At 43.1% G+C, this 6,905-nt stretch overlaps 1 pseudogene; it reads right to left on the bottom strand.

Annotated features, from left to right (window-relative positions):
• Positions 1-5,701: 5,701 nt before the first annotated feature.
• LOC148148483 (pancreatic progenitor cell differentiation and proliferation factor A-like) lies at positions 5,702-6,028 on the bottom strand (annotated as a pseudogene).
• Between the last annotated feature and the right edge of the window lie 877 nt (positions 6,029-6,905).

Below are 6,905 nucleotides of genomic sequence, written 5' to 3' on the forward strand. Positions count from 1 at the left end.
GTGGAAACAGGCCCTTCGGCCCAACAAGTCCACACCGACCCGCCGAAGCGCAACCCACCCATTCCCCTACATTTACCCCTTTTACCTAACACCACGGGCAATTTAGCATGGCCAATTCACCTGACCTGCACATCTTTGGACTGTGGGAGGAAACCGGAGCACCCGGAGGAAACCCACACAGACACGGGGAGAATGTGCAAAACTCCACACAGTCAGTTGCCTGAGTCGGGAATTGAACCCGGGTCTCTGGCACTGTGAGGCAGCAGTACTAACCACTGTGCCACCGTGCCGCCCACAATCTTAAATGATGCTATCATGCCTGGTTCTTCCATGTCCTCTGCATTCCAGGCACCCACCAGCATCTGTGTAAAGAACTTTCCACGCTAAGGATAGCAAGATTTAGGAAACTTGGATCACAAGAAAAGTTAAGAGCTTAGTCAAAAGGAAAATAATGGATAAATAAGGTTTAAGAAACTGAAGAATTACGCAGGTTAAAAGGTGCCATGAAATGTCTTTGGCAAACAGGATTAAGGAAAATTCCAATATGTTTTATATGTATATGAGGAGCGAGAGGATAGCCAGAGAATGGTAGGTCTACTCAAGGACAAAGGAGGGATCGTAGGCGTGAGCCAGAAGAAGTGGATGTAGATGGTATTCACAAACAGACGGACATGACAGATGGTGCGGCTCAGGAGGGATACGTTGATATTCTAAGGCATGTTAATGGAAAGATGGAGGAGTTTTTCGGAGTTTTGAAAAGTATGAAGGTAGATATAGAGTCACAGAGATGTACAGCATGGAAATAGACCCTTCAGTCCAACCCGTCCATGCCAACCAGATATCCCAACCCAATCTAGTCCCACCTGCCAGCACCCGGCCCATATCCCTCCAAAACCTTCCTATTCATATACCCATCCAAATGCCTTTTAAATGTTGCAATTGTACCAGCCTCCACCACTTCGTCTGGCAGCTCATTCCATACACGTGCCACCCTCTGTGTGAAAAAGTTGACCCTTAAGTCTCTTTTAGATCTTTCCCCTCTCATCCAAAATCTATGCCCTCTAGTTCTGGACTCCCCGACCCCAGGGAAAAGACTTTGTCTATTTACCCTATCCACGTGCCTCATAATTTTGTAAACTTCTATCAGGTCACCCCCTCAGCCTCCAACGCTCCAGGGAAAACAGCCCCAGCTTCTTCAGCCTCCCTTTATAGCTCAAATCCTCCAACTCTGGCAACATCCTTGTAAGTCTTTTCTGAACCCTTTCAAGTTTCATAACATCCTTCCGATAGGAAGGAGACCAGAATTGCACACAATATTCCCAAAGTGGCCTCACCAATGTCCTGTACAGCCACAACATGACCTCCCAACTCCTGCACTCAATACTCTGACCATTAAAAGAAAGCATACCAAACATCATCTTCACTATCTACCTGCAACTCCACTTTCAAGGAGCTATGAACCTGCACTCCAAGGTCTCTTTGTTCAGCAATACTCCCTAGGAGCTTTACGATTAAGTGTATAAGTCCTGCTAAGATTTGCTTTCCCAAAATGCAGCACCTCGCATTTATCTGAATTAAACTCCACCTGCCACTTCTCAGCCATTGGCCTATCTGGTCAAGATCCTGTTGTAATCTAAGGTATCCCTCTTCGCTGTCCACTACACCTCCAATTTTGGTGTCATCTGCAAACTTACTAACTGCACCTCTTATGCTCGCATCCAAATCATTTATGTAAATGACAAAAAGTAGAGGACCCAGCACCGATCCTTGTGGCACTCCACTGGTCACAGGCCTCCAGTCTGAAAAACAACCCTCCACCACCATCCTCTGTCTTCTACCTTTGAGCCAGTTCTGTATCCAAATGGCTGGTTCTCCCTGTATTCCATGAGATCTAACCTTGCTAACCGGTTTCCCATGGGGAACCTTGTCGAATACCTTACTGAAGTCCATATAGATCACATCTACAGCTTTGCCCTCATCAATCCTCTTTGTTACTTCTTCAAAAAACTCAATCAAGTTTGTGAGACATGATTTCCCACACACCAAGCCGTATTGACTATCCCTAATCAGTCCTTGCCTTTCCAAATACATGTGCATCCTGTCCCTTCGGATTCCCTCTAACAACTTGCCCACCACCAACGACAGGCCCACTGCTCTATTGTTCCCTGGCTTGTCCTTACCACATTTCTTAAACAGTGGCACCACGTTAGCCAACCTCCAGTCTTCCGGCACCTCACCTGTGACTATCAATGATACAAATATCTCAGCAAGAGGCCCAACAATCACTTCTCTAGCTTCCCACAGAGTTCTAGGTTAACCTGATCAGGTCCTGGGGATTTATCCACCTTTATGCATTTCAAGACACACAGCACTTCCCCACTGTGATGTGGACATTTTGCAAGGTGTCACCATCTATTTTCCTACAGTCGATATCTTCCATATCTTTTTCCACAGTAAATACTGATGCAAAATACTTGTTTAGTATCTCCCCCATTTTCTGTGGGTTCACACAAAGCCCACCTTGCTGATCTTTGAAGGGCCCTATTCTCTCCCTAGTTACTCTTTTGTCCCTAATGTATTTGTAAAAACTCTTTGGATTCTCCTTAATTCTATTTGTCAAAGCTATCTCATATCCCCCTTTTGTCCTCCTGATTTCCCTCTTAAGTACACTCCTACTGCCTTTATATTCTTCTAAGGATTCACCCGATCTATCCTGTCTATGCCTTACATATGCTTCCTTCTTTTTCTTTACCAAACCCTCAATTTCTTTAGTCATCCAGCATTCCCTATACCTACCATCCTTTCCTTTTACCCTAGCAGGAATATACTTTTTCTGGATTCTTGTCATTCCATTTCTGAAGGCTTCCCATTTTCCAGCCGTCCATTTACCTGCGAACATCTGCCCCATATCAGCTTTTGAAAGTTCTTGCCTAATACCGTCAAAATTGGCCTTTCTCCAATTTAGAACAAAGAACAAAGAAAATTTTCAGCCCAGGAACAGGACCTTCGGCCCTCCAAGCCTGAACCAATCCAAATGTACTGTCTAAACCTGTCGGTCAATTCCTAAGCATCTGTATCGCTCTGCTCCCCACTTACTCATGCATTTGTCCAGATCTATCTTCAATGAATCTACCACCTCTGCTGGCAACGCATTCCAAATACCCATCACCCTCTGTGTGAAGTACTTACTGCTTGTATCCCCCTTAAACTTTCCACCTATCACCTTGGAAGCGTGACCTCTTGGTATTGAATCCTTCATCCTGGGAAAAAGCTTGTCTCTATCCACCCTGTCTATACCCTTCATGATTTTGTAAACCTCAATCAGGTCCCCCCTCAAACTCCATTTTTCTAATGAAAATAAACCTAACCTACTCAACCTTTCTTCATAGCTAGAACCTTCCATACCAGGCAACACCCTCGGAAACCTTCTCTGCACCCTCTCCAAAGCATCCACATCCTTTTGGTAATGTGGCGACCAGAACTGTACACAGTATTCCAAATGCGGCCGAACCAATGTCTTGTAAAATTTTAACATGACTTGCCAGGTCTTATACTCAATACTTCATCCAATGAAAGCAAGCATTCTTTCTATGCCTTCTTGACCACTCTATCCACCTTTTTAGCACCCTTCAGGGTACAATGGACCTGCACTCCCAGATCTCTCTGCCCATCAACTTTTCCCAAGACTCTTCCGTTCATTATATAATTCGCTCTAGAATTAGTCTTGCCTAAATGCATTTCCTCATATTTTTCTGGATTGAAAACTATCTGCCACTTTTCCGCCCAACTCTCCAGTCTATCCCTATCCTCCTGTATTCTCTGACAGTCCCTCTTGCTTTCTGCTACTCCACTAATCTTCTTGTCATCTGCAAACTTGCTGATCATACCAACAGTGCCCTCTTCCAGATCATTTATGTATATTACAAACAACAGTGGCCCCAACACTAACCCCTGTGGAAAACCAATGGTCATCTTTCTCCATTTCGAGAAACTCTCTCTACCAATACTTTCTGTCTCCTGTTGTTCAACCAGTTCTTTATCCACTGAGCTAGAACACCCTGCACACCATGTGACTTCACTTTCTCCATTAGTCTACCATGGGAACCTTATGAAACGCCTTACTAAAGTCCATGTATATGACATCAACAGCCCTTCCTTCATCTATTAACTTGGTCACTTCCTCAAAGAACTCTATTAAGTTGGCAAGGCACGATCTCCCCCGCACAACTTTTAGATCTGGTCTGTCCTTTTCCATCTCTATTTTAAATCTAACAGAATTATGGTCGCTCTCCCACTGACACTTCAGTCATCTGCCCTGCCTTATTTCCTAAGAGTCGGTCAAGTTTTGCACCTTCTCTAGTAGGTACATCCACATACTGAATTAGAAAATTTTCTTGTACAAACTTAACAAATTCGTCTCCATCTAAACTCTTAACACTACGGCAGTCCCAGTCTATGTTTGGAAAGTTAAAATCCCCTACCATAACCACCCTATTATTCTTACAGATAGCTGAGATCTCCTTACAAGTTTGTTTCTCAATTTCCCTCTGACTATTAGGAGGTCTATAATACAATTCCAATAAGGTGCTCATCCCTTTCTTATTTCTCAGTTCTACCCAAATAACTTCCCTGGATGTATTTCCAGGAATATCTTCCCTCAGCACAGCTGGAATATTACCAGGAAGTGAAGGGACCTATCCCAGAATACTGAGGTAGGCAGGTGAGGAAATTATATGAAATCTCTGAATCCTCTTTAGTCACAGGAGAGGTCCCAGAGGACTGGGGAATAGCTGATGTTGATTGTTTGTTTAAGGAAGGCAATAGGTATAATCTGTGAAATTACAGGCTGGTGAACCTTACATCAGAGGGAGGGAAATTATTGGAGAAGATTCCTAGGGATAGGATTTACTCATATGGAAAAAATATGGACTTATTAGTGCCGGTCAGCATGGCTTTGTGTAGGGAAAGTCCTGTCTCACAAATTTGATTGACATTTTTGAGGAAGTGACAAAGATGATTATGAGGCATAGCAGTAGATGTTGTCTATTTGGACTTTAGGAAAGCCTTTGATAATGTCCTTCATAATGCAACATTCCTGATGAAGGGTTTATGCCCGAAACGTTGATTGTCCTGCTCCTCGGATGCTGCATGATCTGCTGTGCTTTTCCAGCATCGCACTCTCAACTCTGGTCCAATTCACAGTCTGAGACAATTCTTGTAGGTTTTATCATAGAGTGTTATTTGCTGAGGAACATGTCTTGTCAGGACGCACAGTTAAGCTGGAAATCAGGATCCCATTAAAACTGAATTTTTCAGTATTTCCCATGCAACATAAGACCTCATAAAATGGTTGATAAGGCAATTACTTACTTTCCACAAAATTAACAATAGCTTTGAAAGAAGGAGTAAAGGAAGGTAACAATTTAGACCACCAAAGCCACTATGTTCGTATATCATAGATTTGTAGAGTCCCTACAGTGCAGAAAGAGGCTATCAAGTCACACAGACTTTCCGAAAAACATCCCATCCAGACTTAAACTGATCTCATCCCGTTTGCCAGCATTTGGCCCACATCCCTCTCAACCCATTCTATTCATTAATTTTTTTTAGTGAAAAATGAGGACTAGCTTTTATTAAAAATATAGTTAAAAACTTAAAGCAGCCTTCATTTTTAAAAGTTTAACATTTTAGAACACCTTTTTTAAAAGTTAAAACCAAATTTAGATGGTTCGCTGGACTCACTGGCATGTCATCTCCTCACTATTTCTTGAGGAGGTGTACAGTTTATCTTGTCACTCTCAGAGGACTCAGACAATGTTGTCATCACTGGATGGTTCTGAGTTTATCCAATGAAAAAAATTGACCTACTATTGGCCCGCTGTAAACTTTAGTCATCCTGGATGTGAGGAATCCCTTCTCGTGTGTGCTCACAGCTGCCACAAGGACTTTTGTTCAAAGCAGAACCAGGGTACCTCCTGTGATAGTCATGGATTGCTGTAAGGGAGCCAGTTGACACAATGGATGCCATTGCGATCAAACTAGTATTTGAAAGTTACCCTTCAGCACCAAACAGGATCACAAGTGTGATCACTGAAGAAAGTAAACACAGTTCAGTGAAGTTATTTGGGTGGAACTGAGAAATAAGAAAGGGATAATCACCTTATTGGGATTATGCTATAGGCCTCCCAATAGTCATAAAAACATAAGAACTCGGAGAAGGGGTAGGCCATTTGGCCCTTCAAGCCTGCTCTGCTATTCAATAAGATCATGGCTGATCTTTACGTGGCCTCAGCTCCACTTACCTGCTGTTTCACCATAACCCCTAATTCCTTAATTCCAAACTGAATGACTTCAAATTTATTAACATTGTACTCCATCTGTCAGATCTTTGCCTACTCACTTAAACTATCTATGACCAGTTGAAAAGTTTCACAGTCCTCTGCATACTTTGGTCTACCACTCATCTTAGTGTCATCTGCAAACTTTGACACACTGCACATGGTCCCCAACTCCAAATCATCTGCGTAAATTGTGAATAATTGCAGTCCCAACATTGATGCCTGAATCACACCAGTAGTCACTGATCGCCAACCAGAAAAACACTTACATGAGGCTCATACTAAGTAATACAAAATTACTTGGCTTGAAGGACAATATTATTCAAATAGTTACCTTCAGAGAAATTATTTTACAGTGGCAGCTTTCCGCAGCCCTCTTCTGAGACTCTGTACCTCTGTTGGTTGTGGTGGCTCTGGCATTATCTGTAGTCCCAGCTGTGGCCACCACTCTGTTGCGCAGCTGGTACGACAGAACTGCTGGCCAAGTTGATGACCAGTGGCTGCCTGAGGCAGAACTTACTCCTGAATGAGAAGTGAAAATGCATCCATGCAATTGTCACTCCATGG

The sequence above is a fragment of the Chiloscyllium plagiosum genome, unplaced genomic scaffold, assembly GCF_037043375.1.
Source record: "Chiloscyllium plagiosum isolate Xiang-an unplaced genomic scaffold, Cpla_swu_hap1 HiC_scaffold_12, whole genome shotgun sequence".
Lineage (NCBI taxonomy): Eukaryota > Metazoa > Chordata > Chondrichthyes > Orectolobiformes > Hemiscylliidae > Chiloscyllium > Chiloscyllium plagiosum.